Raw genomic sequence first — 25878 nt, 5'->3', positions numbered from 1 at the left:
CATATATATTATGGCTGTATAGCTTGGTATTCATGTGAGATTCCTAACAGTGGGAGCTAGGGCTGTCTCTGACTCCTTTGCCTGCTTGTGGGACCCTTTCCTTCCTACTGGGTTGTCTTGTCCATCTGTGTTGTGATGGTATGTGCCTAGTCTTATAGTAGCATATTATGCCATGTTTGTTTGAAGTCCCTGGGAGGCCTGCCCTTTTCTGAGGGGAGGCAGAGAGGTATGGATCTGGGGGAAAAGGGAAGTTGGGGGGGCAGGAGAGGCAGGAGGGGAAACTGCAGTTGGGATATATGGAGAGAAGAATAAAAAATAAGATTTCACACACATCAATTCATTTCATCATCACACAGCCTTAGGAGGTTCTTTCACTATTCCACATTACAGATAAACAAACTGAAATACTAGGTTTTGGTTGTAAAAGTACTCAGGAGGCAGAGATGGAGGGGTGGGTCACCACAAATTTGAATCATATCAGGACTGTATATTTTAAAACACAGAAAGGAGAAGAGGAAAGGAGGGAGGGAAGGGAAGGAAGAGGGAGAGGGAGAAAATGAGGTATGGATTCACTCAAGTGATTCAGCAAGTGTTATAGCTGAAGAGCTGATTCTAGGGTCTTTGCCACAACTATTCACTCCATTACTTCTCTCGGAAACAAGGTAGTCCCATGCACAAGCCACAGTAACACTGAATAAAGGAAAGCCCCTGTCAGTATTCCATCTCAGTTTCTCTGGGCATTTTCTTCTCTCCAAACATTCACCTTTTACCTTACTTGCACTCTTTACATTCACTGACACTCAGAACATTGGCAAAGCATTGTCACAGCAAGTCCTTAAAATTGAGTCTTTTATAGTTTCTTTGCTTTTTGATCTTCTGAGTTTAGTGGTTCTTAATAGGAAAGGCTTATGTGCCCTGAATACCTCCCGCTCCCCTTCTTCCTGCCCACTCAGGTTATTCAAGAAGATGGTCTCCATTAGAAATGAAAATTGAAACAGAAGGAATTAAAGAATGCACTGCATCCTGTGTTTATACCCCTATTAGCAGACACAGAGGCTACGTCAGCAGTCAGCATTTGACAAAACCTCTGAAAGACATTCTGAATAATACGAATCCTTGGGCCTTCACTAATCTTTGTCAGGAACATCATATGAATTACTCATCTGAGTTCTAAAGAAGGGGCTGATCTTTTGGATGGAGAAAGTTTCAATAAGTCAATTATTCCTTAGGTTGGAAATCTCCTTAATCACCTTATTCCTGATGACTATTGAATTTTTCAACATGAATTGCTTTTTCTCAACACATGCTCCATTTCTAATGACTATGCTTACTATGCATTTAAATGAAAGGCAAAATGCTAAGATGCAGGCACTCTAAGTCAGGAAAGAAACCTTAAGAAACTTTTTTAGAGACCTTGAAAATATACCCACAAGACCCCATCATCCCAGAGCTGGAAGAATAAAGAAAAGAGATGCTACATAGGCTACTCACTCATACTGTTCTAAGCAAGGCCCTTTCTGGGTTTTATCTGTCTGTACAGGAGTGATGTGAATACAAATTTAATGTCACAAAAAGTACCACGAATAAATAGAGAAACAGTATTTCCAACAGGAGTGAGTGAGCAAGAGGAATACAGGGAATAAGGTTTTGTACTGGCTTTGGTGTTGCAGGAGTTCGGTGATTCAACGTGATTTGTTTTAGTCAGTCCATGAATTGGAGGGTTTACTGTGTCACTAAAGCAAAAAGGAAGAGCCCAGGTGGGATCTAAAGGGAGGATTCAAATGTGTGTGTGTCGGGGGGTGTGTGCAAAGTTCATTTCTTCAAAAATGCTCCACAACGCTAAAGAAAAGACACACTGACCTTGGATAGTGCATCTTAATCTTTTAGTGGCTATTAAGACTGTGCACTCTAGTCTCAGAACCAAGATAAATATTATTATTTTCACAGCTCTGAGAATGACAATCTTACAGTTGTTGTATATGTTTCATGTACTGCTTCTGTGTTTTACTTTGCTTTCTGAGAAGGCATTCTAAAAAGCAATGGAGCAACTTATGGTGAACATAGCCTATACTAGTCCTGACTCTCAGAAATTGGAATCGTTTTTCGTTTCTATATACAATAATACGTAGGAAGCAGTATCTGATCAGGAACCTGAAAAAAAATGAATGCATTATGATGATATCAGAAGAGCAGGGTGAACTCCTCGGGTGTAGATCATTGAAAAGGATAAAGAAATGGAGTGAAGAATGCCAGGCACAGAAATGACCGGAGTCTAACAAAAGGTAGGGATGTCTGGCTCAAGCTGATATTGCTGGCAATGTTACTAACACATCAAGCAGGGAAAGCAGGTATGCCCTGCTCGTTCGAGGAGCTCTTAAATATGAAGTCTACTATAACCAAATAGCCATGATGAGGAACTGAGAAGATTGACAGATACACTGAGGGGAGCCAGAAAGGCAAGGCTTTGAAACCCTATGTATCTCTAAGGAAGTAAAATGGAAACCTAATAAATGGGCCAGAGTCTGAATTTATGGGTTCTAAACCAATAAAAATGAGGAAGCCAAAGGTGTGTTGTAGAAACTGATTCTTTTTTTTCTTTTTAATCAGGGTTTCTCTGTGTAGCTTTGGAGCCTGTCCTGCAACTTGCTTTGTAGACCAGGCTGGTCTCAGACTCACAGAGATCTGCCTACCTCTGCCTCCTGAGTGTTGGGATTAAAGGTGTGCACCACCACCACACAGTTAGAAACTGATTCTTGGATCTGGATAAACAAAATACAGGAGTGAGAAAGATAGAGACCTTTAATCCTTGGTAGGCAATTGGCATAGCCAGCAGCACTACCACAGCACACATATTCCCATGACCTATTGGGCTATCTGAAAGTCAAAGTCTGCCAAATGAGTATAAGCAGAACTTGGAGAGGAATAGGATTTATCTATTCTGTCCCTGCAAGGTCTTGGTTTTAGCTCTTGACTAAGACAGAGGGATTTGACTTAACTAATATTTTCTTCTAGAAATAAGTTAATAAAATAAACTTGTTTCCTAATTGATAAGGCTATAAGAAAATAAATGAGTTGCTAAAGCAAACATAGCCTTTCCAGAAAGCATCCATAAGAAAGGGCAGACCTGAGAGAGCAAGGCTAAGATACCTTTGGGGGAACCACTTGCGTACTCTTCATCAACCCCCAAAAAATGTGAGGCTCCAGCTCAGAGAGACTGCTTTGAGTTCTGTGAAAATAACATGAGATTTGAAGTCAGACTACCGGAGCTTAATCTCAGAACTATCACTCAATATTTAGCTCATCAAAGAAAAATTACCCCCCTCCTCTGCAAGTGAGATTTCATAACTGTAAAATTAGCTCCATTTTATTGATGAGATAGACAGTTGAGGTTTCAAAATAAAATGTATGTTCTTCCTGTAATCCTTCACCAAACTGTCTATGGCTGACTTTGGGGAGAGAAAACTAGTTGCCAGAGACTCATGCAATTCCTGCTCACCTTGAGAGAACATACTGGAGTCTAGGAGTGAGAGAGTCTCATAGAGACTCAGTCCATTTTCAAAGGAACTGCAACTTAGTGAGAGCTTGTGCTCTGCTAGGAACCTTAGATACATCATCTCATTCAAACCCCTCACAACCCCATACTGGTACTATTTTTCTTCATTTGAAATACAAGAAATTGAAGCATAGAAATATTCTGTGATTTTTGCCAAGAGCATGACTGGGTTTTACTCCAAAGTTCACACACACACACACACACACACACACACACACACGCACACGCATGTATACTTGTTATTACAAATATTACAACCATGTGAAGTCAAGTTTCTATTTGTGTAACAAAAGTCTTTATCTTCAGCCAAAAGAAATGTAGGAGGATCCCATTAAAAGTGCTTTCTGAAGCAAGAAAGTTGCTACTCAGTATACCTATGGCAAAGCATATAGAGACAAGATTGGAAAACAATACTACCACCTGCATTTCACAGCTTACAGAATCCCGAATCAAGGAATATGCATTGGAGTTCCACATTGAGCCTTGAAAATACTCAAGGCTGTTATTTTTACTGCCTTTTTCAAAATTAGTGTAGTGAGTCTTAAGAAAGTCAAATAACATGCCCCAAGTTATGAGGTTAGGAACTTGACAGTACCAACATTTAGATAATAGGGTTTCTGACTGGATTCTATGCATTTGAGTTCTTTCTACAACTTATGCATTCTACTGTTGCCCATGTGATATGAATGCTCAACAAATAATCAATGACATCTACTGCCTGACTCCAAATCAGGAGGAGGACACAATGCAAATGTGATCTTTGCATCTTCAAGCGCCGAATACGAAGAACAGATAAATGAAGGGAAGTGCAAATTGTGTGCCAGGTGCTTAGTATTCATAATTTAGCATCAGCAGCAGGCGTCAACGTTGAGACAATTCTATTTTCAGATGCCGCTAAAGAAATTCATCTCCTTTCCCTGGTATGACAGCAATAGTAATAAATTCTCCTGAATTTTCAAGACAGGGCTATACCTCCTTGCAGGCTCTGAAGCTGATAATAACACTCAAAATGGGAGAAAACAAACTCATACTAGAAATTCCTCAATAATCTGCACTTTGGGGAGGCTTTTCTTCTTGGAATGACAAAGAGCATGAAGTAGACCCATGAATTTCTGTGATAGAGTTAATGATAATTAACCATAACAAAAATCTCCCAGTGGCTTAGTGCTCACGTCACATTTTGCCCTAAGGCTTATTCTCCTCCATCTGATTTTTATCTGAAGAGTCATTTCAGTTTAATTGAGACAGGTCAACACTGCTAGGAAATACAGCACAACAAAAAGTACTATGAGCAAGCGGTTCTAAACCAATTCCTATCACTAATGATGTCAGATGAATCATTTCTGAGTTCATTTGTGGAAATACGTACAAGGCTAAGTAAGATCCTTTAAGCTGCTGCTGAAAAAAAATCTGATGTGATTTATTTGGCTTTATAACCAATAATGTAAACACTGTCCCTGCCACATCTATGTCAAAACAAAAAAACATTAAAGTCCAACAGGAAGAGTGAGGAAAAATTGTTTTCTAACTGAGAAGAGAAAAATAATCTTCCCTCTTTGGAGGGCAGTTTGTTCCCTTACAGAAGTTTATATCAGGCAAGATTGACTCAAGTGTAACAGATGTCCTCCCATGGTTTTATTATTGTTTTTCATTGCTATTGTTCGTTCTTACATCAGGATGATTTGGTTATCCATGGACCATATATCAATATTTCCTGGGATAAAACTGTCCATTTTTTTCCTAAAACTCTCTCTTGTAAATAGAAAATGTAATTATGTTTAGTTGGAGCCAATATTATTTCTGAAAATGCATACAGTTGAAGAAAATACTAAGTTCCTGGATATTAGATCACCACTACGTTATGTAATTGTATATGGAAAAGACATTGATCAGAATGCAGAGGGGACAATGGAGCATAGTTTTCTCAAAGACAAAGAGAAAACTATAAGACTAGTCCTGGAAAAGAGCAGGCATGACAGTCTGTGCTTGTAAAAGATTAAATTACATATGTTTATTACACAAGTTTCTGATGCATAATAGTCACAGAACACAGTAAAGGTGCTATTCACTGTTACTAATGCTAGGGATACTGCCTTTTCCCATCTACCTCTCCAGCAGGGCAGCTTCAGGTTCTATATTCTCCAGGATTCATAGTCTCTCTCAGTCTCTCTCTCTCTCTCTCTCTCTCTCTCTCTCTCTCTCTCTCTCTCTCTCTCTCTCTCTCTGTCTCTCTGTCTCTGTCTCTCTGTCTGTCTCTGCCTCTGTCTCTGTCTCTGTCTCTCTCTAAGATAAATAACTAAACTTATTCCCACTGAAGGGCTTACTGCCAGTAGAGCTATTGGTATTTTGAGGAGAAAATAGTAGGGAAAAGGAGTGATTTTTTTCCCAAAAGAATTCATCCTTTGTGGGGAAATGATACCATTCTGATGAATACAAAATCCAGAAGAGGATTTCACTTTGGAAACAGAGAAAAGTGTTCGCTACTTGAGCAACAAAATAATGCAGCTTCAAGATTTTCAAGTTCGCTAACATCCTTTTATGTGCACATGCAACCTAGGTACCTAAGACATGTAATCTCAGTCTGCCATGGAGGTCTGCTTGTATTACCAGCTAGTCAGGAAACTGACACAGGAGGGACCACTTAAGCCTAGGCGTTCAAGAGCAGGCAGTGTACCACAGCAATACCTTGTCTCATAAAAGAAAACTAAGGGAAGGCTGTTTGCATTTAACTTTCTTTTTCTTTGTTTGCTATCATTTTAATTAGCATACGAAGTAATAACCTTCATTTTAGCATTTTCATATTTAGATATACTTTATATGTAGTTCTTATTTATCTACTCCGTATTACCCTCACCATCTGTCCTCCCTCTGTCTTTATTTCACTTCCCCCAATATCCCCTCTGTAACAGGCTTTCTTTTGGGCCACCAACCAGCTCTCAAATCATGACACAAAGATTTATTATTAGTTATGAATGCTCGACCTTATCTTATGCTTGTCCCACTAGCTCCTGTAACTTATTTTAACCTGTTTATCTTCATCTACATTTTGCCTCAAGGCTTTTTACCTTTCTTTCATTCTGTATGTCCTATTTTCCTGCTTCTTCTGTGTCTGGCTGGCCCTTGTACTCTCCTCTCTCTCTCTCTCTCCCTCTTCCCCCCAGCCTAGATTCCTTCTCCTTTTTATTCTCTCTGCCTGACAGGCCCACCTATCCCTCTTCTGCCTAGCTATTGGCTGTTCAGCTTTTTATTAGACCAATCAGATGCCTTAGACAGGCAAGGGACCCGGTAACCTTCTTTACATAATTAAATGCAGCATAAACAAATGTAACATCTCTACACAGTTAAAGTAATATTCCACAACACCCCTCTTTTGCCTTCATGTCATATGTGTCCAATTAACCTCTCTTCCCTTCATTTCTTCAGATCCTTGCTCCTCCCTTGTGGTCTCCCTTATATTTTCATGAACACACACACACACACACACACACACACACACGCACACGCACACGCACACACACAAACATATACACACAAACACACACATATGTAAGACACAAGTCCCTGAGTTTCATCTCCAGTAATGCATGATATGCATATCTGTAATCCCAGTACTCAGGAAATAGTCAGGAGGATCTGAAGTTCAAGATAACTCTCAGTTACATAGGAAGTTTGAGGCCAGTGTTGTCTACATGAGAACCTATCTCCAAAAGAAGAGGAGGAAAAGAAAACAGGAAGACTAAGATCAAAGTTTCATAGATGTAGATCAGATATCAGTCGGAAAGAATAGCAGGTCTGTTGCAGCTGCAGCACAGGAAGGCTTGACCTTTGAAGCTTTCAGTTCTTTTGAAGCACACAGCAACCCCCAATATCATTCCTTGACAGGAAAAGGTTGGCAGATGTGTCTTAGTTGCCTGAGGCATGCAGCACTCACAAATTGCACATATTCGAGATAACTGCTGGTCAGGTAATACACCACACTTTTCGTTATGTGGAGCAGCTGGGGGTGTTAAGCCAACTAAGAATGGAGAGGACGGATGAAGTAGATAAGAGTAGACCACCTGAGAAATCTTGACATGAGTATGAGTGTTACAGATTTCCCCAAGAACCAGAGACTTTAGGCTAAAGTGGTCGGACTTTTCTGTCTCAACTTCTACTCTGAAGAAAACATTACAATCTTACAGAATATCAGAGCTACAACTGTACTTAAAGGTCACTTAACCCAACCTGCCCTATGCTATTAGGATATTTATTCTGGCCCAGAAAAAGTCATCAATTTACTTAAGGGTTTATTTAACAAAAAATATCAGGAAGAAAATAATCAAGTATATGCAACTGTCCCATGTCCTACATTCAGGGATAAAAGGCATTTTTACATATTTTCAGAGAGAAATTGAGGTTGATTCATTAACATTATTGTCCTGGGGTACAAAAAAACAGAAACGAATGAAATAGACAACCATGGATTTGCCCCCAATCTAACAGATTTTACTGCTCTTAAAGTTTCTGATTTTTAAAATAAAGCTTTACATACACAGTTGAATGTAAACTTCATCTTCTTTTCTACCCCGTCCCACAGGCTGTGACCATATTATTAAACTAGTATAATCATTCACAAATGTTCCCTTGTGCTTTTCCCTTCGTATGTGTTTGCTATTTAAATATTTGAAAATGTATGTAAATGGTCTCATAAACTACACATACACCACACATATATGTCACATTTATTGTGTTTATTTACTCTCTCCCTCAGAGAAAATTAGTGCTTTCTATTTCACTCTAGAAACACATCTGCCATGAATATTCTTACAAATATCTTTGTCTTTATTGAATGCAGATGAGAGATTCTCTAGTACACATACATACAAGGAGAATTTTGAGTATTGGGCACTGAGAAGCTTCAAATTCATAGAATTTCTCCTTCCCCCTCAGGTAATCAAAAGACTGAATTTTTTTTTCATCTTAAGCCTTAGTAGGATTATTATTAATGGATAGAATTCATACTAGAAGAAATGTTTACATTTGTAGCCAGGTATGCCCTGCAATTCTAAAATCAAAATTATCATGTTCCCCTTCCCAACAGGTGTCACAGGGAACACTGGAAAGTAACACACAAACATAGAGTACAGGAAGAAATGCGTTCAGCCTTGACCTGAACTAAGAGGAAATAAAGATAAAGGAGCTAGACTTCAGGAACTAGGTTTCTCACTCCAAACTTAAAATCAGCCACTTTTGCTGCCCGAGGAGGAGTGAATTAAGGAGCAGAAAAAAAGGCTTGAAATTCGTCTTACCGATGGACTCCTTCCAGTGTGGAAGAATCAGAGAAGAATCTTCCAGTGTGGAAGAAGTGTGGCCCAGCAACAGCATGGTAAGACAGATATCTTCAGTATAACCCAATATTGACAACTTAATCACTTGAAATGTCTGTTATCAAGTCGCATTTTCTGACTCTCACTTTCTCCACAGGCACAGTAAGATTGGGAATAGTCAGACTTTCCATATTTCCAATGCGACAGGAGAAGAAAAGTGGGATCAAATTGCATTAATCTGCATTTCCCTAGCTCTGAAGTTGGTACGTTTCATAACCATTCAGATTTTTGATTGTGTGATGTGCTTGCTTATCCATTTTCAATGTTTCTAACTTAGCTGCCATCCTTTTTCTTGTTTATGTGGATATGTTCCTAAAGTATTGGGAATTATTTCCCAGATAAATGCACCGCAAAATCTCCTATTGTGTGAGCTGTCCTCTGCTTCTCAGAAGCTTTTCCTTTTATACATTAATCAATTGTTCCCTCTAAGCTTTGTCCTTCTTATGTCATATTTATGAAATCTTTGCTTGACTTGAGGCCATGCATTCTACTCTAGAAAAAATTTAAAGCTTTTCTTTACCACTTAGGTATTTAATACGTCAAATCCTCTCTTTTCTTCAGGTCTACTTTTATTAGCTTTATTGATTGCTTTATAAATTTATGCAACCTTGTTACTGTTGTGCATGGTGTTTTAACAACATATTTTTCTGCATTTAATTGCTGGTATATAACTATGACCCGGATTTTAAAGATATTTCTCTTGGAGCTGGAGAGATGGCTCAGGGGTTAAGAGCATGTGCTGGATTTGCACAGGACCCAAGTTCACTTCCCATGTTGGTGGACACATGCTCAGCTCCCTGTAATTCCAGTTCCGTGGCATCTGATGCATTACTCTGCCATTCAGGGGCACCTGACATCACATGAACAAGCCAACACATAGACACAAAATATACACATAGAAAAAATAAATATTTACAAATATTTATCTTGTATATAAATAACTGAATTATCTTACAACTAATTACAGTTTAGCTGTAGAGTGGTATTCTTTTCATGGGTAGTGATTCCTTTACCTCCATTAATGTTATTTGACTTAAGTATGGCTTGTATCTGAAGTGAATTTTGTGATGACATTTTTCCCCTAGTGTACACACCAGATTTAGGGTTTTTTCCACTGTGTTTTTCTTATGGTTTTTTCTTAAATTTATTTATTGCACTTGCATACATGTACCACTGAGATATCTTGACAGCCTTCTTTCTTTTAGATGTCTCCCTTATTGCTCATACAATTGCATTTTATTCCATTTACAATGAGAGATCATCCTATATCCACATGCCCAGATCTGAGTTTATAAGTGCGCACCACCATGCCAAGAGTTTTGATAATTTTTGTGGATGCTGATATTTTTATACTTGCATGACAAGCATTTTACCAACATGTCTACCTCCTAGACTCCTGTTAGCACTCCTGTGCACTTTCTTCTACTAGTAGCAAACTATAAATCCATGTAGATAAGTAGCTATAATTTTCTGTATATTTTAGTATCCTTGCATTATTTCTTATATGCTAATTTTATAAAATAGTGCAATTAGTGATGACATCTTCATACATGTAATAAGGTACTTTGATCATGTTCACTTACCACTACCCACACTTATAACCTTCTACCCTAATGCTGGTCACCTTCATGATCCCTAACCCCTAATTACGCTATTTCTATTTTCATGTCAGTTTTTGGTTAGATTTCACATGAAAGAAAGGATGTGACTTAATTCTATGATTTTGTAAGGGAGTCTGAAGATATCTAATATCTCTTTCCTCCTTTCAAACAAGACAAAGGCTTTAATATGTTCAATATCATTGAATATCATATTTCTTGTGGTTATTTTCTAGAATTTAGATTTCTGTTAAAAATGTCTGTCATTATTTTATATGGTTCATAATTAATTAAATATTAAGCATATTTTATTGCCCCTATAATACTCACTACTATTTCTCATAATCTTTTTTTCATTCTGGTTTTCTATTTTGTTAAAATAAAAGCAGATGTACTCCTTTGTAAAGATTTTTTTGTGTGTGATAAATTATCTTAGTTACAAAAATGTATTTATTTGTCCCACACTCCTAAATGGAACCAACTCAATAACTTTAGATTGATAGATACATTCCCACAGTATTTTGAATAAAATCCCTTCTATTACTATCAGCATCTCATTATATGTATATATTTTAATTAAAAATTCAATTTCTGTATTTTTATTTCCAAAGATATGTATTTTTCTTTTATTTCTGCATGGTTGATATTTTTAAGTGATGCCTATATATACCTGAAAATTTTTAATGAGTTTATTATACTTTGTGACAGGTTCTCAAGCCAAGGATGGCCTTGAACTCCCTATGTAGCCAAGGATGAACCTGATCCTCATGCCTCCACTTGCTGAGTGCTGGGATTATAGTAGCCCAATTTATGCAATGCTGGAATAAACCCAGAGCTTCACACATACTAGGCAAGCAGTCTACCAACTGAGCTATATCCCAGCTCAATACATACTTATTTCAAAACCATTATCTTTTTACAATTTTATTTCATCTGATCTGCCATTGACTAATTATTGGTTTCATTGAATATCCTTTTTCAGATGTAAGTACCTTAAATTTTAACTGTTAGTTTTCAAATATCAATTGAAATAAGATCAATCAATGAACCCGCCTCTATGCTTAGCAGGTATTTAATTTTCAATATCCATAAACACCTTTCAGCCTAAAGTACAGTCCACAACTAAATGGCTTAGGACTTATATCTAGTGTGATGTTGATCCTGCTCCATCAATGGCATCTTTTCCAGTAGCATCAAAATACAGCAGAAGGTAAGAAGGTAAAAAGGGAAATCTGCATGTCTTAGGATATCAGAATAATGAAAGAGAAAAACTAGTCACTTCATCTGATACATGAAGGGTGTTTGCAGAACTTACTTCCATGAGAACTTTGCAGTCATTACAATCACCTCATAAATGCCACACCTATTTATTAGTATCACATTGACAAGCAGGGCCTGCAAGGGTCTGCATCAGGTCCTCTGTGTATACATTATGAGTGTTAGCTTAAGTGTTCTTGTGGGACTCCCAACAGTGGGAGAGAGCATGTCTCTGATTTTTTTGCCTGCTCTTGGGACTCTTTTCCACCTATTGAATTGTGTTGTTCATTCTTGATGTGAGAGCTTTTACATTGTCTTATTGTATCTTGTTTTGCTGTGTTTGGTTGTGATCTCTTAGAGGCCTGCTCTTTTCTGAAGAAGAAATGGAGGGGATGGGTCCTGGGGAGAGGAGAAGTTGGGGGGGGGCTAGGAGGAGTGGAAGAAGGAGAAATTGTGGTCAGGATGCATTGTATGAGGGAAGAATCTATTTTCAATTTTAAAAGATTTCAAACATGAGCTAGGGACTATATTTACACCATGGCAGTCATGTAAATGGGTAAACTCTACAGTTGTCAGGAAACAGCTATCATCTCACATTAAAGGACCTTGAAGTTTTGTATTTTGAAGTGGGAGGTAAAGGATAAAGAGGAGCTAGCTTAAACTGCTAGATGGCTAAAGACATGTCCAGCAATTACACACTAACTGAGAGAATTTCTATGTAAAGACTAGAAAACATTTTGGTTAAAATAATATAAAGAAATCTCTGATCATTTGTAGAGACTCACAAAGGTTTCCTAGTGAGAACTTACTCAGGGTCAGAGAATCTGAGCTTGCTTTACCCAGCAGGGATGCATAAGAGAATGATTTGACCAGGGGTGTGGTTTACCAGGTGTTTGGAAAGTTCTATACTTGGCTGTGTGGTGTGCTTTGATCTAGCAAGGGGGAGGTCTTTTGCCCCACCCCTTGACATTGTTATAAAAAGCCCTTTTGAATAAACGGAAAAGGCTGTTGGGTATTGACTCAGATCCTTCTGAAGCTATCCTGTGTTTCTGTCTTTCTCCTCTTCACTATCATTCTATCTAATATTTTCTTATCCCTGTTTCCTCCTAATAGGAACCCTGGAAAAGGTGGGAGCTGGTCTCTCACCACCATTAGCTTACCTTATGGAAAAATGGAGCAGAGGTTTCAATAATCATGTTCGATAAAGAGTAAGACTGGGCAGTGTGGCTCGTGGAGCCCTGTGGGTCATGAGTGTGGGGCTGTCTGCTTGGTTCCAGCCCCCTTGGAGTTCTCCCTTGGTCAGCCTTCCTCACCTGTTGGCACCATAACCACTACCACTGCCTTCAAGAGTGTGGACCTCAACAGCAGTTAGAGCTCCCAGGCTTTGCCTCCAAGTGGTGGGTCCAATTTTTCATTAAGTTTTGATGAAGCAACAGAACAGCCTGTGAGGAAGAGCAAAATGTCCTCTAACACATTGGGAACACTTGAAGAAAATCCTCCATCTTGGGCTAAGTCAGTGGGTGCCAAGTACAGTGGTGGCAGGAAAGATTTGGAGTTACCTGGAACACTGAGAAGTAACTGCTCTGAAGCAAACTCTAGAAAAGTCTTAGACCTCAAGGGAGAAGGCGCTACGCATGACAATGTGGACATAGACTTCCAAGCCAACCTGGGAGTAATGGAAAATAAGCCAGTAAGGCTGCTCCTACGCCCACATGGTGGCCTAGGCTTGATCCTGGTTCTATCCTGGAAAAAAACAGCCTGGTCTTGGGTTTGCTTCTGTTAGAGCTCTGTCCTTTTATTTTATTTTTTTCCATGCTTGTGAACTGCACAATATCAGCCTGACTATATAACTTTCTGATTTGTTTCATTTAAAAAAAAAGAAGAAACACTTAAAAAAAAAAAACTAAGACTACAAATTGGTCCAAACAAGTCACTAAATAAATAGCAGAGGCAATAAAATAAATGCAAGTATAAAAAAATCCTGCTGGGACCATTTCCAGAATTACTACATGGTATTATTTTAAATGTACAGTTTTCATATAAGTTTACAATGCATGCAGCGAAATAAGAAATTATAACTTATACATATGAAAAGAAATGGTCAGTAGAAATTGTCCCCAAGGAAGCTCAGATGTTAGATTAATAAGACAAAGACAAAACTATCTTCTTGTTGTTGTTGTTGTTGTTGTTGTTGTTTTGGTTTTTCGAGACAGGGTTTCTCTGTGTAACAGACTTGGCTGTCCTGGATCTCACTCTGTAGACCAGGCTGGCCTCCAACTCACAGAGATCCTGAGTGTTGGAATTAAAGGCATGTGCCACTACTGCCTGGGCCAAAGTTATTTTAAATATGCTGAAAGAACTAAAGAAGCATAACAATAAACAACAGATGTGATAAAAGGAATCAGATAAAAATTATGGTATTGAAAAGCATAATAATTAAAATTATAATTTCACTAGAAGGGCTTATCACCAAATCTGAGAGGGCAAAAGAATTACTAAACCTGAAAACAGAGCAAATAAGTTGCAAACCTTGAATAATAGGAAAATAAATAATGAAAGAAAAATAGAGAACAAGAGACTGGTTGGTGCTATCAATCACAAAAATTATTATAATGTTAATTCCACAAGAACAGAAAAAAGGACATATAAACTCTTTGAAGGAAATGTAACTAAAATTTTTCTTAATCTGATAGAAAGCCTTAATTCTACATATTCTAGAAGATTAAATAATTCTAAGCAGGATAAACTCAAAGAGATCAACTCATAGACAAATCATAACTAATTTATTCGAAGTGAATCTGAAAGGAAACATTGAAAGATATCCATTTCTACCTATGTACTTTTGACTTAAATATGTATGCATTGTAAGTTATCTAAACAGACAAATACAAACTTTATTATCTTTTTGTCTGTTGTTTGCTTTGTATTTGAGACAAGCTTTTGCAATGAACCTCATGTGGCTGCAAACTTGCCATCCTACTGCCTCAGCCTGTCAAGTACTGGGATTACAGGCATGATCATCATGCTTAGCCAGAGTTTCACTTTCATGGAAATGAATAGTGTATAGTAATTTGAATGAGAAATGTCCCTCATAGTCTTGGGTATTTGTACACTTGGTCTCCAGTTGGTGGCACTGTTTAGCAGGTATAGACTTGCTGGAAGAAGTATGTGACTGGGGGAAAACTTTGAGAACTTTAAGCCTCATCCTACCTTCAGTTGGCTCCCTCTGCTTCATGCATGAGGTTCAAGATATGAACTCTCAGCTTACTGCTCCTGCTGCCATGCTTATCACCTGTTGCCAAGCTTTCCTATGGTGATACTAAATCCCTCAAGAAACATAAGCCCAAAGAAACTCTTGTTTTCCTATAGGTTGCATTGGCCATGGTGTTTTATTACAGCCATAAAAAAGTAACAAATTCAACTTGGATGCAAAGTGTACATGTTTTTCTCTGTTGTTATATGAATTTACAGAAAGCTTGTTTGAGCCGTAATCAAAATATTTTTTGGCAAATTATCTTAGACAGAGGAGAAAACATTGAATAGTAAGTAAATCAAAATATAAAAACCATGACAGAAATATCACAAAAATCAAATTCCATCTATTCAGCTTGATTAGGAAATGGTATGTTTCTTAGTCACTTGGTAACTATAGGCTCCCAGATCTGTCTACTTTACATAAACTGACTTTTTTTAAGTTTTTTGAGACAGGGTTTCTCTGTGTAGCTTTGCACCTTTCCTGTAACTCATTCTGTAGCCCAGGCTGGCCTCGAACTCACAGAGATCCACCTGGCTCTGCCTCCCCAATGCTGAGATTAAAGGCATGCGCCACCACTGCCTGGCAAACTGCCCTTTTTTAAACAATCAGGTATAATAATTAAATGGAAAATAGAAAATCTACTGAGAATGAACATTCTTTTCTTCATTGATTGAACCTTGTTTGTAGCTTTAATGTCTCTATGAAGAACATGATTTCTCATTATCCAGTAGCAACATTGTAACTACTTTTAGACACTTCAGATGAATGTGCACTGTGTTTTGCCAACCATTGTGTTGCTTTAAAAATAATCATATTCCTGATGTCAGGTTGTATATTCTTTCTTAACAATCAACAGGGTAGAAAATGCCAAAGATCTTCATTTATTTGACCTTTTCCATGAGTTGGACTTCTGATATATAAGAAATTGTGCAACCTGAGTATAAATTAATCATTCTGAAATGAAATAAAATTGCTATGTCTGGTTGTAAATTAAGTACTCTGGAATGATTTCAGGTAACTAGGGCAATGTTAGGTAGGTTTTTGCTTAAGATCTCTAAGGACTACTTGAGATATGAGTAAGTTCATCCGACTTTCAACTTTAGTAAAGATTAAAGCTAGTGAAACTTTGGTACAACAGAAGAATCTATTTAAAATGGTTTTAAAGAAATTTGAGTATTATGGTTGATTCAAGAAAAATAAAATGAAGCCATGGTCTTATTTGTATCAAGCCTATGCCTAGAGTAGAAATACAGTAGTTTAGACCTGTTGAGGAAATGTTAGCAGAAAGTTTTCAGGACATAAGGGGATGGAAGCTATTTCTTCCAAAAGTCTTTACCATGACTATTTACGTACTTGTATTAGTCTAGAACACAATCAGTAGCTTAGTTCCTTAAATATAAGAGATAATTTGTTAGCAGGGAAGTAAGTTATTTATTCATTCAACATTATGTAGGAGAAAGCTACAATGAGCATGGTCCTGTGAACAAAACAGACACCATTTCCATCCATGTGGAGGTTATTTTCTAATAGCTAATTATCCTTCTTTTAAGTCCTCAATCATACAAACTTCCTTTAATAATTCCATAAATTCAGAGACTAAGAGATAGATCAGTCAGTAACATGCTTGTCATAGAAGCATGAGAACCTAAGTTTAAGGCCAGCAGAAATCCATATTTAAGAAAACAAAACAGGGGTGATGCTATACATTTCTACATGGGGAGATGAAGATACATGGATCCCTGGGCCTCACTGGCTATGGAGGTATGTACCCTATAATTTTTGAGTTCCAGGTTTGGTGAGAGACCCTGTCTCAAAAATCAAGGCCAATGGCTCTTGAAGAACAACAATCATGGTTGACTTCTGGCCTCTACATGAAAACATATATGCATGCATGCATACCAGCACACACATGTGTGCATAAACACAGCACACCCAAAAGTGTTTCTTAAATCCGAATGGGCACTAATTTAATTCTAGTGGCATAAACCCAGGTGCTAATCCTAGCACTTTGGAGGCTGAGACAGGAGAATCACAATTTGAAGCCAGTCTGTACTGCAAACTGAGATTCTACCCCAATAAAATATAGTTAAATAGAACAGAAAGTTTTCCTAACTACATTCCACATACTATTTCAAACCTGTGTTGACTATCAGACACTGAGAGTTGGAGCTAAAGAGTGGCATCAACACATTTCACACTGTAGAACAGTAGAACATCTGACAAAAACTGGAATCCTACAACCTTAACTGAGGCCATTGAAAGTCCCAAAGTACTCTCTGTAGCTAGAGTTTTCCTGCCTGGCCCACAGTCAGGGCAAATCTCTCTCACCCGCCAGTCCCAAGCCGCTCAAACCCGATCAAGTAAACACAGACACTTATATTGGTTACAAACTGTATGGCCGTGGCAGGCTTCTTGCTAACTGTTCTTACAGCTTAAATTAATCCATTTCCATTAATCTATACCTTGCCACATGGCTCGTGGCTTACCGGCATCTTTACATGTTGTTTCTCTTCATGGCGGCTGGCAGTGTCCCCTCTCAGCCTTCCACTTCCCCGCTCTATTCTCCTCCTTGTCCCACCTATACTTCCTGCCTAGCCAATGGCCAATCAGTGATTTATTTATTGACCAATCAGCAACACATTTGACATACAGACCATCCCACAGTACTTCCCCTTTTCTTTTCTTAAAAAGGAAGGTTTTAACCTTTACACATCTCCAAAGTCAGCTTGGTATATTTGGGAATTTAATTTATATCTGTCATACTTATGTAGGTTCTACTTCTGTTTAGGATATTCGGTATATTGATATATATTTAAGATTATTGTCATATTGCATATCGCACTATATACTCCTACCTCTGTTATAACATCTTGTATATTGTCACAATTTTAAAGTCATCGTTCTTTACCATGCACTTGCTTATAGACTGTTTACCTTGTTTACGTGAAGCCTTAGTCCTTAGGTTATTTCGATAGATAAGACTTATAGATTTATAGTCACCTATGCTTGTCATCTCTATAGTTACGTTAGTTAGGTTATCCAGATTTACAGATACATAGGTCAGATGGACAGGTAATCTTCAAACACTTCATACACCTAGAGAATATGGCATTTAAATAACTTAGAATTCTGTTGATGTGAGACACAATTGCTCCTGGCTGCACCAATTTGATCCCGAGAGAATGTTGGGCTTCTAAGACATTTCCATTTGGAAGTTTGTCTTCTTGGCACAAAATGGCCTACTGGGCAAAGAACTGCCCTTGCCTCGACGGCTGACAGTACTAATGCAATGCTATCCTTTCTGGACAAGTGGGACACAAGGAAAGCAACCACTGTACTCTGCCAAGACAGGGTAAGATGGTCTTTCAGAATTCCTGCTTCTGAAAATGGTCTGTCAGATACTTTAGGCCTGTAGCCAATTTGAATGCACCAACAATGCTGAGAAACATTAGGTGACTGTCCAGGCTGCCAGCTGTCTCCGTCTACTCTCGCAAGATTCCCGAAAGTTGTTTGCATCCATGTACCATTTCTCAGGTACCATTATATTCCTTCTCAGGTCTTTGGTGGGATTGAAGACTAGCAGTTATAGTTACAACTTAGTAGATAGAACATATTAAGTATTAGATTCAGGTTCTTTAGGATAGGACACCTTTTGGAAGGATCTTTGTAACATGCCATTTACCTATGCTCTATACTTCTCTGGACTTTAGTATGTGTTTCTTGCTTGATATTGTTTGCATTGGTTGTACTTCCATCTTATCTAGGTCATTATCCCTCATTATTCCTGGACAATATTTGATAACCATTCCTTTGTATATAGTCTTGTATTAGGTTAGAACTTTCTTATTTAGACAAAAAGGGGGAGATGTAGTGGGTAGCCATTCCAGCTTTGATCTGGAAGTTCCAACCCCCATTGAGACTTCGGCAACTGTCACGCCTACAAGGCGGGGCCAAGGGAGGTGCCGGGGGACCCGAGATCTGGATCGGCGGGCGCTCTCTCTGTGGCGGGACCCTGGACTGGAGAGGTGGACTGAGCAGAGCTCCAGAGAACACCGCTGGACTGTGATACACCTTCCCCAGACTCCGCGACCTACCTATTCCTTAATTTGTAAGTTACGCCATTAAATAAATCTCCTTTTAACTACGTGGAGTGGCCTTAATAATTTCACCAATAACTCTCTATGCTGAAAAGTTTTAAGGGACAAGATGACATGTTTAATTTTCTTAGTTCCTCATATGTCCAGTCTGAAGACAGCATTCTCATTTTGAGCAGAGAAGAAAATACCTTGAGCAAAAGACCTTTATCTTATTATTTTTACGTGTTTGGGGGAGACCTGAGAGGAAGAATCATGCCCTTTGCAAATGGCTTATTTCATAGATTTTTTTTCCAACACTCAACTGTGCTGAACTACAAAAGATGCTTTCTCCTCTATTGCTTCCCTCTAACATGCCATTTGTAACCATGCGTAAGTGTCAACATGCATATTTTGTGATCAGAGGATCACATCTTGGGTCAGGATTGTTGTGAAATAGCTTGATTGAGCAATCTTTACTTTGAATGGAGGAAGACAGCACATACATCTACCAGGCTGAGAGGACAAGAAAGAGGACTACAAAATGGAGTTAAACTCATTTTGTATCCAGGAGAATATATAGAGTATACTGAATACATTAAATCTTTGTTTTCATAGGGACTCAATGAAGGAAAGAGTAAAATGACATTTGGCAATGATAAGAAATCATCAGACCTCCAGCTAAGTCCAGCACTGGAGAAGTGGCACAAATAATTTCCTTACTGATATTTCTCTGTATAACACATAAGTGATAAAGACGAATTTTGGTGAGGAGCCAGAAGAAACTCAACAGGTAGTCCTCCCCAGGTTGTGAGGCAGGACTGGAGAGCACAGTAGAAAGGGCAGGAAGACAAGCACCTGCAAATAATTAGCATTTGGGTGACTCCAACTCTCTAAGTGCTTTATAATTGCTTTTGGCTCAGCCCTGAGCTGTTTTCCATTGAGTATTTGCTAAATAACTTAAAAAACAAGATGGAAAATGAAGCATCTAGATAAAGAAGTTACAATCTGTGGCCTGTAAAACCACTCACTCTCAGCATTTACAGTTGATTTGCATGTCTTAACCTGATTGAGAACTGTATTCTTCCTTTCAGAAGAGTTAAACATGGGAGAGAAATTTAGATACATTGATATACCCTGGTTGTTCTAATTTCCTTCTAGACAAGGTCTTATTATGTAGACCAGGGAGTATGCAAACTCAGGGCAACTCTCTTGCCATGCCTCCCACCTATAGCACCACATCTGGCAAAATTTCATCCGCTTTTGTTTTCTTTTGTTTTTCAGTAATGGAGGTTGAATCCATATGAAACAACTGCTCTACCACTGAGCTACATCCCGAACACTCAGCAGTATTTCAGAGAATGTGCCCAGATCCCTTCCCCGTGGTGGGGGCGGGGGAATGAGCAAACAGAAGAGTCCTCAGCAGCTTCTGCCTAACCTTGCTCTACAATTACCTTGTGGAAGTTCAATAGTCAGCACTAAGAAGACTGGAAACAAAAGAGCTTTTCAGGGTCCAGAAAAAAAGTGGGTAACTGAAAAAATTCACCTTAATTAATGCTTTTTAAAAATAGCATATGACAACTTCTCAGTTCTCCACGTGCTTCTACTGATGCAAAAAGCATTGTTGGTCATTTAAGACAAAGTGACTTAATTCTATGTTCCCCTATAGCAATCATATATTGGCCTTAAGGGTCTATAAATCTATGGAAATAATATGCAACAGTTCACATGAATTTGCTCATCAGTATTTTTATGAATAGAGATTTTGTGTCTATTATTGTGTTTTCAGTGTCTCTTTACTCTACAAATGCTAAGTTCACAATCAGCTACTACTTGTATGTTCTCCCTCTTTAATTGACACAGATTTAGGAGAGGGGAGGAAGAGAAAAAGGAATTGACAGTTTTTCCATAATGGCTGTATCTGGGCAGGCAAGTTAGGCAGAGGAGAGACAACACATCTCAGTTAGGAACAATTGTCTGGATAGCTAAGAGCTACTCCACTATCTATGTCTTTGCTATGTCCTTTATTCTCTTTAAGATTCCTATTTTCTCTATTACCTCTACTCCTGGGAAGTTTAAACTCCAATTTAGAAAATACTACCTGAGTAACATCCGTTCTAAGAACCCAAGTGTACTGCCCACATGTGGAATTCTTGCCATCATGTGATCTTTATACTCTTTTCCATGTGCCAGCTTGAATTTTCTATGTCTAAGAAACATTACCCAGCTACATTCTACCCATTTCTAAAACATGGTGCCTCTACTGGTTCTAGACCAGTCTCATGCCACCTTCCAATGAGAGTACCTATCCCTTGGTTCATAGGAACAGCAGAATTGTCCTACCACATTTTAGAAGGCAATGTTCTTCAAGAGTCATCATTGTCTCTTTCAAGCAGATAAATATAACCAAACTTCTTACAATGGGCTCCCAGGGTTTACATGGCTCCTTCCTAACTCCATCCCTGTTTTAGGTAACTTACACATAGACAGACAGTCAGACAAACAGACAGACAGCTAGATAGATAGATAGTCAGGTTTTGTCTCAGTTAGGGTTACTATTGCTATGATGGAACCCTGTGACCAAAAGCAAGTGGGAGAGGAAAGGGTTTATTTCACTCACAGTTCTATGTAACAGTTCATCATCAAAAGCAGAGAGGATAGGAACTCAAGCAGGGCAGAAACCTGAAGGGAGGACGTGATACAGAGGCCATATAGGGTGCCGCTTACTGGCTTGTTCTCCCTGGCTTGCCCAGCCTGGTTTCTTATAGAACCCAAGACCACCAGCCGAGGAACGGCATGGCCTGCAATGGACTGGGCCCTCCTGCATCAATCACTAATTAAGAAAATGCCTTACAGCCGAATCTCATGGAGGCATTTTCTCAGTTGAGGTTCCCTCCTCTCAGATGATGCTAGCTTGTGTCAGGTTGATATATAACTAGCCAGGTTTGAAGTTCATTGAGGGTGGATTCTCTCCCTTAATCAGCTTTGCAATCTACCTTCTATATCCCTGTTATATACTAATTTGGAGGAAAGAGGATATGTCACAATTGTCTCACTTTAGAATTTGAAATGCCATGGTTAATCATTGGTAACACCCTTTACAAATGGCTTCCTCAAAGACTGAAAATACCATTTGATAATGACAACAAGAACTACCTTTGCTTGCCCAGGCAAGGCCGAAGGCCTCCTGTGATAATGAGGAAATCCCATTTCGCAAAACAACCTAGAGTTAGAAGCTGAAAAGAAAGAAGATACACCTGCAAACATGTTAAGAGAGGAAGAATGACTAGCTCCTTAATGAGGTATGTGATCATACGGCCCAGAAGTCACTTCCTCAGGGCAGTTAATTACAGATCCCCACTGTTAACATTTTCCCCTCTTTCTAATAACCCTTTTTGAGACACTGGCTAAAACCCTAAGTCTTCTTGCCTTAATATTATCACTCTCTCTGAAAACCCTCAAACTCTCACCCCATCCTCCACTCCCACATAGTTACTCACAGAATTCCATTGCTGAACCTGCCTGCTTTCTTGACCTCTAACTCAGAAATATTTTTCTTTCTTCCTCTTACCTAGCTCTCTCCCTATAATCAGATATCTAAATTGCCTTCACTGTGCTTGTATGTGTGTTTGGTTTCTTGGAGTTTTCCCAAACTCCAATAAAATTGTCTTCGAGTTTCCTTTCGAGTCTCTTTTAAAATCATTTTTTCCGTAGGACTAAAAGAACGTGAAAGAACTTTCTTAGTCCCTCCGTTCCCCAGAAGCACCTGGCCTCATAATTTGGCATTATTACCTTCCCTTCGCCTTCCTCCATTCACAGTGGCCTCTTAAACTTTTCATCAAAAATACAAATTCACCAGCTGGACAAGTGGCTTAGCAGTTAAGAGCACTTTCTGCTTCACCAGATGACCTAAGTTAAGTTCACAGCACCCATGTAGGGGCTCACAACAACCTGTAACTCCAGCTCCAGAAGATCCAGTGCCTACCTCTGGCATCCTTGGTACCTACCTGCACTCACAACCATCTATAATTTTAAAATAAATCTTAAAAAATACAGATACATTCCACTTTTATGTTTATCTTATTTTTCCCTTTGTCTAGAAAAGATCTATCAGAAATCCTCACAGCATGCTCCATGGTTTTCTTATGTTCTCTATTCTGATACCAGTTTTTCAGAAAGGCCTTCCTTGTTCGTCTTCACTTTCACTTTAGCATGTCTTACCATGTATCATGTTTCTCTCCTGCCTACAGCAGAATATAATTCCCATGATTGTAGGCAGTTCATCAGCTTTGTTTTCTTTACTTTATCCTAGCACCTAGCATGGCTCCTGGTGCCTTTGATGAGTAAACAAGGATCAGAAAATGATGAGCAAAGATCTCCTGAATTGAGTGTCTCACTAGTAATTCTGGGAAAGGGAGAAAAAAATTCATGAAACATGCATTTCATTCTATTCTAAATCCAGATGAGACAATGAGATGTTGAAGTATACATTGATTGCTAACTACTCCCATCCAAGTAAAAAATGACTACTGTTCTTTATCAACCCTCTCTACCCCTGTCTCTCATAGTATTATTCACAGTATGTAACTGCCAAGGTTTTGTATATGTTTAATACATACTTCCTCCCACTAGAATAGAAGCTCATGGAATTGGGGCCCGGCCTGTTTTGCTCGTTGCTTGTATTGTCTGTGCCAAATATGCTAATGGTGATCTGGTGAACTTGAAATGAATATGAGTCAAATAAACAAATGAGCCACTGAACAAGTCTTTACAGAAATTAAATTCTCCTTCTTCTTCGTAACAATGTCCTAAGGAATATGATTTAAAAATAGGTACATCCCCAAAACACTACCATGTGAGGGTTTTGATTAAGTGAGGGACATGATGACAGCATGTAGTTGCTACTCATGTAAAATCTGGTCACAGGTAATTATCAAAAGGCAATTGGAAAATATTTTCTCATAGGTGATTTGGTAAGAGAGAAAAATAAGTAACATTTATAATTGTCAATGTTCAGTTCTTCAGATATATGAAAAAAAAAAAAAACCCGACAGGCAGTTCAGCCCCAAAAGTGTTATTGTGGATTTGACAATTCTGTTAATTGACTTGACTTTTCAAATCATTCAAGGCTTGTTGAAACTTGGTTTATTTTCAAAATAGATCAAATCCATAAGATTAATTAATGACATGCTATCTTCTTTGAAGCTATCATCAAATAAAATAAAACCTTACATTTGTGTCATTTTTAGTTTTCTATTTTTCCTATGTGGATTATTTTATTTAATATCGTTTGGGGAGATGGGTATTATTGACATCACTATTTTTCATATAAGATTTCCATATAAGAAATCTGTGATCTAGAGAGGAAAAAATGGCATTCTCTAGGTTACACACTTGGCATATGTCGAGTCAGGATTTTAACCTAATATTTAGCTCCTAGTCAAGTACTCTTTTTATACCTTGTGGACTTCATATTTTGCACACAGGGAAATTTTGTTGTGTAGGTAAACACTTTGTCCTTAGATGGTATTTCTTGGTTTTAGTGACGAAAGTCTTCTGTCCCATGAACTCCCTCCATCTCGAGCAAACTTGGGTAATCACCCTAGTGTCTATCCAGACCAGAGGTACAATCTCATTCACCCTCCCTTCTTCTCTACCGTAGCTATCTCTCAACTCAATCGAATGTCACTTAATTTAATAATTTACCATATACATATCTGCTACATACAGACAACAAAGATTTGAGGAAAACAAGACTATACATAATTTTGTTTGTGGCAAATATAGAATCTGATGTAAATAAACATTTACTCAAGACTATTTAATCCTTCTGTGATGGACAATGTGATTTGTGGCCAGGAAGAAGCAGGAAATTTGAGATTAGAGGACTGCCTAAGTCAAGGTAGGTAAGGGGTTCTCTACGCTTTGATTTCAAGCAAGACCCTTGCCTTCTGCTCATCCCACAATGATGAAATTAAATATGTATAGAATGGCTGGGTCCATTAGCAATGTTCCATTAGAAAAGTGTGGAAGTGACAACAAGCCCAGCATCTTATGTGCTTTGTGGTAGGATGGCTTGGTTCTTTCCAGCTGTTTCTATGCTCAGCAGTTCTCTGAGAGGTGAGCAACTGATAATTAAAGCAGTAGAAATGAACAGATTAGCTCTGTCATGGTCCCATCATTTGGCCAGCACAGGTACAACCTTAGTTTGTTTTCATTATGGCCACCTAATGGCTAGCCACATAGCATTTTTTCATCCTTCTTGAATCCTATTTACTTATTTATGAAATTTGCCAAATGTGTTCCCTGCCTCTGGGTGTAATTAGCAACAAGCAGGATGTGACATCCTAGTTAGTGTCTAGACCACTTCTCAGAAGGCAGGAAACTTAGAAATAGCCCCATGCTCATGTTTATAGATACTCAAAACAAATGCAATTTAGGAAAATGAATAATATTAAAGTCTTGAACCTTGAAGAGCATGTAACCCACAGTTTCTTTATCCAGAGAGGAAATGACATATGTAAGAAATTCATCTCTGAAACAGCCGGTTGTTTATACTAAGAAATCTGCTGGTGCATTGGTGGCAAAATCTAAGATTAAATCTGAGAAAAGAAACACATGATGGAAAAAAAAACGGAAAAAAGCATTTGCAGTTTGGCATTTCATTATGAGTTTGATATTTCTACCCGAGCCAGAATGAGACCCACAATGAGGCTGCTGTCACACTGACCATGAGAGCTGAACTGAAGTAATACTTTTAAGGTGGGCAATCCCC

At 38.4% G+C, this 25878-nt stretch overlaps 1 protein-coding gene and 1 pseudogene across 6 annotated transcripts in view; one reads left to right on the top strand and one right to left on the bottom strand.

Moving 5' to 3' along the window:
• The window catches only part of Rtl4 (retrotransposon Gag like 4), a 355422-nt gene that overhangs the window by 258251 nt on the left and 71293 nt on the right, over positions 1 to 25878 (bottom strand). The window lies entirely within an intron of this gene.
• LOC128117391 (jupiter microtubule associated homolog 1-like) lies at positions 8844 to 13460 on the top strand (annotated as a pseudogene).

This window comes from Peromyscus californicus, unplaced genomic scaffold (assembly GCF_007827085.1).
Source record: "Peromyscus californicus insignis strain IS unplaced genomic scaffold, ASM782708v3 Scaffold_10__1_contigs__length_136768540, whole genome shotgun sequence".
NCBI lineage: Eukaryota > Metazoa > Chordata > Mammalia > Rodentia > Cricetidae > Peromyscus > Peromyscus californicus.
Note: the sequence above shows the minus strand (reverse complement) of the source record. Positions and strands in the feature narration are given on the sequence as shown.